Raw genomic sequence first — 9,977 nt, 5'->3', positions numbered from 1 at the left:
AAGGATTTGAAAAATGGGTGGGGCATTTGTAGGTGAGTAGGTGAAGCAGAAATTTTTGGGATAGTAAATGGTATCTAGGAAATGTAGTAATTGCATATATATGACATGCATCGGTGAAAAATCACAGACGTATGCAACCCAAAAAGTGAGCTATAATATAAACTGTAAACTTTAGTTAATAATTTAACAGGGGGCGCCTGGGTGGCTCAGTGGGTTAAGCCTCTGCCTTTGGCTCAGATCATGGTCTCAAGGTCCTGAGATCAAGCCCCGCACCAGGTTCTCTGTTCAGCAGGGAGCCTGCTTCCCCTTCTCTCTCTGCCTGCCTCTCTGCATACCTGTGATCTCTCTCTGTCAAATAAATAAATAAAATCTTTTAAAAAAAATAATGTAACAGTATTGGTTCATCAATTAGAACAAATGTGCCACACTAAAGCAAGATGTTAAAAATGGAGGAAAATATATAAGGGAAAGGGAGAAGGGGTATATTTCCTTTTATTGTCTATGATATTAAGTGTGGTATTATGTTCGTTATCAAGTTGAGGAATTTCCATTCTATTTCTAGAATATCAGTAGTTTTTTAAAAATCAGCAATAGATGTTGGATTTCTCAAATGCTTTTTCTGTCTCTATTGATACGTCCTATGATTTTTTTTCTCCTTTAGCCTATTGGTGTGATGAATTACTTTATTGATTTTCAAATGTTGATCCCCTTCCTTCCTGGAATAAACTGCATTTGATCGTGGTATATGGTTCTTATACACTGTTAGATTCAATTTGCTAATACCTTATTATTTTTGCATTTATGTTCATGAGAATGTTAATCTGAATTTCTCTCTTTTAAAATGTTTGTCTGAGGGGCGCCTGGGTGACTCAGTGGGTTAAGCCGCTGCCTTCGGCTCAGGTCATGATCTCAGAGTCCTGGGATCGAGCTCCGCATCAGGCTCTCTGCTCAGCAGGGAGCCTGCTTCCTCCTCTCTCTCTCTGTCTGCCTCTCTGCCTGCTTGTGATCTCTCTGTCAAATAAATAAAATCTTTAAAAAAATAAAAAATAAAAAATAAATAAAATGTTTGTCTGGTTTTGATATTAAAGTAATCGTGACCTTAGAGGATGACTTAGGAACTGTTACTTCTGTTTCTAATTTGTGGAAAAGAATGAAAAGAATTGATATGTTTCTTCCTTAAATGTTTAGAATTCACCAGTGAAATCATCTGGGCCTGGTGCCTTTTTTTTTTTTTTTTTTTTGGAAAGTAATTAGTTATTGATTCAATTATTTTAAAAGCTACAGGTCTGTTCAGACCGCTGTGTGTGTGTGTGTGTGTGTGTGTGTGTGTGTGTGTGGTTTTTGGTAGATTGTGTCTTTCAGGAAATCGGTCCAATTGATCTAGGTTATCAAATTTCTGGACTTGGTGTTGTTAATAATATTCCTCTGTTATCCCTTTAAATCTCATGAAATCAGTTGTGATGGCCACTCTTTCATTTATGATAGTAACACTTTGTCTTCTCTCTTTTCTTGGTTATTCTGGTTAGAGCCTGGTAAATTTCATTGATTTTTAAAAAAAATAAACATCTTTGTTTTATTGATTTTTCTCTCTTGATTTCCTGTTTTCATTTTCACTGGTTTGTGTTTTGTTTATTTCTTCTAACTCTTCTTTCTCTAGTTTCCAAAAATGGAAAATTACATTATTTTCTGTTTCTAATGGGTGCATTCAATGCTATCAGTTTCTCTTTAAGCACTGTTATTACAGCATCCCACACATTTTGATAAGATAGATTTGTTTTCCATTATCTGAAATATTTTATTTATTTTTAAGGATTTTATTTATTTGAGAGAGTGTGCACAGGCAGGGAGGAGGGGCAGAGGGAGAGGGAGAAGTAGACACCCCACTGAGCAGGGAGCCTGATGTGGGACTTGATCCCAGGACCCGGGGATCATGACCTGAGATGCTTAACCAACTCAGCCACCCAGGTGCCCCTAGTTGAAATATGTTTTTAAAGATTTGTTGTTGTTGTTTTATAATCTCTACATCCAACATGGGGCTTAAACTCATGGCCCCAAGACCAAGAGTCACATGCTCTTCTGACTGAGCCAGCGAGGTGCCCCAGATGAAATATTTTAAAATTTCTCTCAGGACTTCTTTGATGCATGTGTTATGTAGAAGTCTTCCATATTTGGTGGTTTTCCAGCTATGATTCTGCTACTGATTTCTAGTTTAAATCCATTGTGGTCTGAGAGCATACTTTGTAGGGTTTCTAGTCTTTACTGTTTTACAGGTGTGTTTTATGGCCTAGAATGTAGTCTATCTGGACTTGTTCCATGTTCTCTTGAGATAAATGTCTTGAGATAACTGTCTATCGTGCAGTTGGATGAAGTCATCTATAAATATCTATAAATCTATAAATCTATAAATATCACATAAATATAAATATCACATAAGACTTGTTGATTGATAGTACTGGTCCTTCAACAATTCATTTGCCAGTTTTCTACCTGCTGGGTCTGTCTGGTAGAGGGACGTCAAAGTCTTCAACTGTAATTGTGGATTTGCCTATCTTCCCTTGCAGTTCTGCACATTCTGCATCAGTTATTTTGACAATCTGTTGTTTGGCACATATATATTAAGGTTTGCTATGTTTTCCTGAGAATTAGCACATTCACTAGTAGGTAATTCCATTTTCGCCCAGATAATCTTCTTTGTTCTGAAGTTGGCTTTGTGTGAAACTAACAGTTATTTAAAGTTCATAGCCTGGTCATTCAAAGTCTCTTCTGTACCTGAGTCTTCTTTTGATGATTGCTTTGCCCCTTAAGAATGTTTTATCTCAGGGTGCCTGGGTGGCTTAGTGGGTTAAAGCCTCTACCTTCAGGCCAGGTCATGGTCTCAGGGTCCTGGGATCAAGCCCTATGTCAGACTCTCTGCTCAGTGGGGAGTCTGCTTCCCTTCCTCTCTCTCTGCCTGCCTCTCTGCCTACTTGTGATCTCTGTCAAATAAATAAATAAAAATGTTTTTAAAAAAAAGAATGTTTTCTCTTCCCTTTCAGTATGCCTTCCAATTTTTTTAAAGTTTTATTTATTTATTTATTTATTTGAGAGAGAGAGAGAGAGACAGTGAGAGAGAGCATGAGCGAGGAGAAGGTCAGAGGGAGAAGCAGACTCCCCGTGGAGCTGGGAGCCTGATGCGGGACTCGATCCCAGGACTCCAGGATCATGACCTGAGCTGAAGGCAGTCGCTTAACCAACTGAGCCACCCAGGCACCCATGCCTTCCAATTTTTGGTTGAAAGCCAGACACGGTATATCAGTTAATAGGATTTGAGGAAAATAAGCCTTTAATTGGGAGGTTTTATGTATTCTTGAAAGCATTTAATGCTTATTTTGGCTGTAAGTATCATGGGCTTCAGTATCCTCCAGTGTCCTTGAATTTTTCTCCCCAGTGTGTCTGGGTATCCCACCAACTCAATCTTAGGTAGAATCTGTGTCTTACAGCTATTTTAATCCATTACATTAGGAATCTGCCAATATGATTAGTAGGTTTTTTGGAGGGGACATATTCTATTATGATTAGACCTGTGATGTTTCGATGGCATAGAATCCCTGGACTATGAAAATCAGAAAATTTTCTTGGCCTTTTATTCCTCCCCTTCTGTCAAAGAGGAAAGGTGAAGAGGGCTGTAGTTGTGTAACCGCTCTTTCCCCAATTAGATAAAGCTTTGGCAAATCTGTTTTCTTTGGAGGATGGCCTATATCACAGAGAACAGAATGCATTGTGTATGTATTAAAACATTTTCCTCCTGTTTTCTGCATGAACCACGAGGCAATTTTTTCTGATCTTCAGGGTGAGAACCTGGTTTGGAAGAATTTATGAATTGTAGGGAGCACCTCAAGACTGGGTTCCTCAACCCATTTAATTCTCAAAGCGGTTTGTCCTCAAGCACCTCATCTCTCACATTTTGTGCTCCTGTAGGTTCCTGGCTCAACGTGAGTGGAAACTCGCTGTTCATTACTTAGAGGCACTTTAAGAAGGTAGGGCAAGGGGCGCCTGGGTGGCTCAGTGGGTTGAAGCCTCTGCCTTCGGCTCAGGTCATGATCCCAGGGTCCTGGTATCGAGCCCCGCATCGGGTTCTCTGCTCAGCAGGGAGCCTGCTTCCTCCTCTCTCTCTCTCTGCCTGCCTCTCTGCCTACTTGCGATCTCTGTCAAATAAATAAATAAAATCTTAAAAAAAAATCCTTTAAAAAAAAAAAAGAAGGTAGGGCAAGTACAACTGGGTTTGGGTGGCTGAATCAACAGGGGAAAAGCAGGTACACCCTTTAATGTGTCAAGAAGTCGAGGTTGTGGATTTTCAAGCTTTGAGCCTCCTACCATAAGCACAAATAGAGAAGGGCCACGTGTGAACCCTCTTAGTTTTGTTGTCCATTGTGGGCCAGGCAGGGTGAGTGGGTATCTAAAGCCAACAGTCCAACATCAAAAAAGAGTTGGTGTCTTTTTTTTTTTTTTTAAAGATTTTATTTATTTATTTGCCAGAGAGCACAAGCAGGGGGAGTGGCAGAGAGAGGGAGGAGGAGGCTCCCCTCTGAGCAGGGAGCCCAACACGGGGCTCAACCCCAGCACTCCGGATCATGACATTAGCTGAAGGCAGACATGTAACCGACTGAGCCACCCAGGGACTCCAGGAGTTAGTGTCTTTATTAATGTTCACTCTTTAATGATTGTTGACTGAATAATGGCACATTGCATTTACACAAATTGGAATATGAATTTTATTTTAAAGATTTTCATTGACAGAGAACATGCCAAAGAGGAGAGAGCGCAAGCAGGGAGGAGGATCAGAGGGAGAGGGAGAAGCAGCCTCTCCAGTGAGCAGGGAGTCCCAATATGGGGCTCAATCCCAGGAGCCCAAGATCATGACCTGAGCTGAAGGTAGATGCTTAACCAATTGAGCCTCCTAGGTGTCCCTGAATATGAATTTTTAAAGCCACATGAAAAGTCCAAGCAACATGTTATAATCAAGATGAGGAAAACTTGAAAAAGCATAAGAATCTAGTCATCCTAAGGTTTTGGGAGAGATCCAGGAATATCATGTCAGTAGGCTTTCAGAGCTCTATTCAATTATTTTAGTAATGTATTTGGTTCTTTTCATCGTCTCATTTGTTGAGTTACTGATGACACTTTGCCCCTGCTGTCTACATGTGCAGCAAGCAGTCCCTTTAAGGGATTGGAACGCTCCCTGCCTGGCCAGTAAATAGTCCAAAGCCGAGTAGTCATCAGCTACCGTAGTTGCCAGTTTCCCTCCGTGGAAAACGTCTAAAACATCCAGTGTCTGCTACACGTGCTTAGAGTGTTTGGGACATTTTTTGATTGGGACCAATTACATGAGTTTGTTAAATGACGTCATCTGTGCCCGGACAGTGCTGGCGACTCCCATGACAATGAATGTGAGTGTAGTTGGTAGGAAAATATCCCATTTGTGTTGAGATGGCCCTGAGGTGGTTTTGAAAGAGGGAGCCCAAAATGAAATACTGACATGCAGGGTAGAGTACAGGCAATGTTAGGAGGAAGGTCCAGGGGTGGGCTATGAGAGTGTGGGCTGTTGGGCACTATTAGAGTAAATAAGGGCCTGTGAAAATGACCATTTTGACATAAATGTTGGATGTAGAAAGGCCTCTTCTCATAATGTGTCAGCAAACATGATGACAAGAACAAAGTAATGGGCCCTAAAGACTGAGGGTTGAATCTAACGCCTTGAACAGCGGGAAGACCCATTTAGAAGATAGCAAGGTTTGTCTAAGTAAGCCATTCTTGCTTCTATGAGAGCTGCAGTCTGGGCTTACAAGAGGCAAGCCTCCTTGAATGCCTTTTTCAAAAGCTCTGTGTGTGTGTGTGTGTGTGTGTGTGTGTTTGAGAAACGAGTCAATCACATCAATGTCTAGAATGTCTTAGTCCTTGCATTTTGGTTTCATCAGTGGCAAGTCTGATAGGGTCAGTAAGTAGTTTCTAAGTATCTAGCATGGTTTGATCATAGCAAGTAGCCCTACATAGGGGATAAAGAGTCATGTATAGTGTATTTTCTCTTTGCTATAACCCTCTACTTGGCCTGGGAATTCTCCCATTCTTTATATTCCCAGTGTGTGATTTTTCACAATGGGTGTGTTGGTCAGTCACTAAGCCGTGTCAGAGAAGGCCTTTGCATTCTGCCTAGAGCTTTAGGGTAGCAGTCTCGGTGGCTTCACATTTCATGGACACAAAGGGCCAAGGTTAATATTATGTCTGAGATGTCAGTATGAGTCTCAGAAATTTGAGTTAATTTATCACCCTGAGTACTGAAATAAGCCTATGGAGTTTGAAGTTTAATATGTACCAAGTCAGGAGGGATCTGTACATAATTGCATAATCGTGATTCAGGACATTCCTAGAGTTCTTTATCCCAAAGGGAATAACTCTGGATAAGGAGTTGTTTCTATTGGTGCGACCAGACAGAAGTTATCATTGGCCCTGGCCAAAGGTTGTGTAAAAACGTGCGGGTGAGTCTGACTCTTGGCCAGGGCATCCTGTACTGCTAGCGTGATTGCCTGGAATTTGAGTAACTGAGCGGACACTTGGATGAGGTCTTTGATCATGGATGGCCTATTTGATCTGGGAACAGAAAGTATTTCTGCAGTTGACTTCATCAGGAAGGGTGGTGGCACAGGGTCCATCAGGTACATCAACTCTTCTCGTCATTCACGTCATCCCAAAGGACTCCCCAAATGGCCAGTGAATGAGTCTAGAAAAGGGGTGACCTCCTCCAGAATGATCACCTCATCTGGAAGACAAGGGCACATACTTTCTCCTGTAGGTACCAATACCTTTTCAATGAGGGGCCTCTGTGGTAAAGCAGGCTGGGACTCATGACCCAAGGCAAAATGGAAGGCTGGCTTCCCCTGGATCATCAGCTCAGGTCCCGTGAGAGCTTCTATTTCCAGGAAGACTATGGATTGCCGACACTGGCTGCTCTAATGGTGTTTGTACTAGGCTGAAAACAGTTACTTGCACCAGCACGCTGTGGCGGTCACAGATGTTTGGAGATCCTGGGAGGTCTGAAAGGAGGCTGCAGAAGCCTCTGTGGTATAGGAGTTTGGGGAGGGAGACACTAATGGAGTGACCGTTCTTTGGTCAGACTCTAGAGCCATGTGCTTTCCCATTCAGAATCATCCAGTTGTAGGTATCTGGTGACGAGGACAGCAGAGCAGGTTAACGTTGCAACAGCTCAGATTGTTGTGGCTCAAGGGCACGTGCCCCGTGCTGTGCCTTCTACTCTTGCACCTCACAGCCCCTGCTCTTGGTAGAGAAATCTTCCGAGTGGCACAGGAGTGGGTTTCCAAAGATGCTTCCCAGTAAGCAGGCAAAGTCCGCTTGAGATGGGAAACTAAGAGCTGTCAAGGGCCTCAGGACAGCAAGGGAAGGATGGGGTCCTGCCGCTGAGACGTCAGGAGGTCCTCAGATGGTACCTGTGGAGAACCGTGGGGCACACCACCATGTTCCAGAACCACAGTACTTCCAGATGGCCTGTGGAATGAAGATTCTCGGAGCCCTCGCACTTCAGTCGAGGTGCCGACGGGATGGCAAGCAAAGGCCTGATGGGGACCAAGTCCTCCCTCCTCAGTCCTTCAGTTCCTCCTAAGTAGTAGCCCCGATGTGGGGGAGAGAAGAGCGGCACACATGATCGGGGTTCGGCAAAATTCAAGATTCTCCCAGCATATGAAAGCATTTTTGTCATCTTCTGTTCCTCATTTTTAGTCTATACATACAACTTAAAGTGTAGTGGGGGTTTTTCACAAGTGTGTAGTAACACCACAAAGGATGAACCCCAGAACTCTCCTGTACTAAACCCCTTCACCACTGGCCACACTCATCTGTGTTATTATCCCAAGTTTGCCTTTCCCATAATGTAATATAAACAACACACTGCCTTCGGAGTCATTTGTGAAACTTGATGGCAAATTTGTCAAAGTGGAAATTTCTGGCCATGCTTTTCTGAGTTTAAAATTGTGACGATGCCTAGTTAAGTAGGTAGCACCCATCAGACCTCCAAATGGGAGCGAGTCCATTACGTGAGCTGTGAGCCTGGACCCTGCTCTCCTGTGCTCAAGTTTCTCATTTGTGAGATGAAGGAATGCTGGTGGAGGCATCCAATGAGAGACTAATAATCGTGAACTTACTGCGACAGTGCTAAAAAAAAATGTCATTACTAAAAAATGAATAAGATTGACTTTCCTTTGCTCATAAAACTCACGATGGTCACTTTTATATCCGCCTAGTCCGTCACGTGCTGGAAGTGTAAGCATTTGGAAATGACATGTTCAGACAGTGAGGTGGGCTGTGGGGCTTTGTGGGTCAAACAGAAAGCTTCCAATTACTCCTCTTACAGAAAGATACTATTTCCCGTATTTCCTTTTACATAAAATTAGGGTATTACTCAAAACGATACTTTGTGTCTGCAGCTTTCCTTAGTTATTCCTTGAATAACCACCTTCTAAAGCTAGCTATTTCTGGTGTTTCCACTGGGAAATCACAGTGGGCTTGTGTAAATAGCTCTCTCTGCACAGAATAAACTGAAAGAACTAGAACAGGGCAGATCATAACCCTTTTCAAAATGGGAGACACCCCAGGGCTTAATGGGGGTTTATATTATGCAATTAGTACACAAGCAAAATTTAGGTGCCAAATACTGTAAAACTTAAATATAGGTAAATTGAAATGCTCTCAAAAATGATATTAAACACGAAAAAATACCATAGATATCTGTGGCCCAAATCAGTGGTAAGTTTCAAGCCCCAGATACCCAGGCCCAAACCCAAGATCACAAATTACATACAGAAAACTGCAAAAAGGAAGATGAACTAGGTCTGTATCTTTATGGGGAATCGTTAATCACAGCAATGCCAGACTTTCTCCATTTCTACTGCCCTCTATGTACTTCCACACCCAAGCTGTTCCTGAAAGTGTTGAAGATGTACTGCATGGTGGGAATTCCATGGGTCAGTAGTGACATCCCCGCTCACTCAGGTTCCTATCCTCATAGAAAAGTATACACACTCCTAGCTTCCCTGTTATTTAATGTCGTTTCTTTCTATCAAAGCCTGTACTTCTCTTATCTCAAATTTTACTATTTGTTAACCATCTCTTTTCCCACAAAAATATGAGCACCAAGACTGTAAGAACTTGTGTTTAATGCCTGTCCTGATTTTATTTTTAATTTTTTATTATTTTTAATTAATTTATCAAATATTTATTATTTATTTATTTATTATTAATTTTATTTTTAATGCCTACACTGATTTTATTATTTTTGCTACATTGGGTATGTTTTGAGTACACAGTGTCTGACAGAGGAGGGATGTTCAAAAATTAGTATCAAGAGTAGTCACCGAGCAAGAAAGGCGTGATTGGAACAGTAGTGTTCTCTTTTTTTCGCCCATTAGGTTTTGTTTTCTCACAATTTACCTAAACTTACAGGCTCAGTGACATCATAAAGGAGATATTAAACATAGTTTACTGAGGAGCAAATTTACATATTTTCACTGAGGTTCTCTGTGGTAAATAGTGTCCGCCAGTTCACTGTAGGAAATATACTGGTGTTTAGATAACAAGTGGGAAGGGCAAGAGTTGTAGGAGACTGGCGCTGGCCTTGCCAAATCGTATTGTGTTGAAGAGAAAAATACCAAATACTTCCACCAGACAAAGCAGTTTGGTGATCATGATGGATCAAGACAAAAAGAAGGGTATTTTTTAACTATGTTTCTCAAAATGGGAAAAAAAGACAATTCTAAGTCACAAAAATGACCAAAATTCTCCTCTTCTTAAAAATATGACTGAGTGGAGCTTCTTACAGGCTTAGCCCCACTATACTGGTATTCATAATCATTCTCTGGAAGGTAAAAACAATGGTGGAATTAAATTTACCTCCACAAAGCATCCAGTACATCCAGAAACTTCTTGCCTTTACT

This window comes from Lutra lutra, chromosome 1 (assembly GCF_902655055.1).
Source record: "Lutra lutra chromosome 1, mLutLut1.2, whole genome shotgun sequence".
NCBI classification, from domain to species: domain Eukaryota; kingdom Metazoa; phylum Chordata; class Mammalia; order Carnivora; family Mustelidae; genus Lutra; species Lutra lutra.
Note: the sequence above shows the minus strand (reverse complement) of the source record.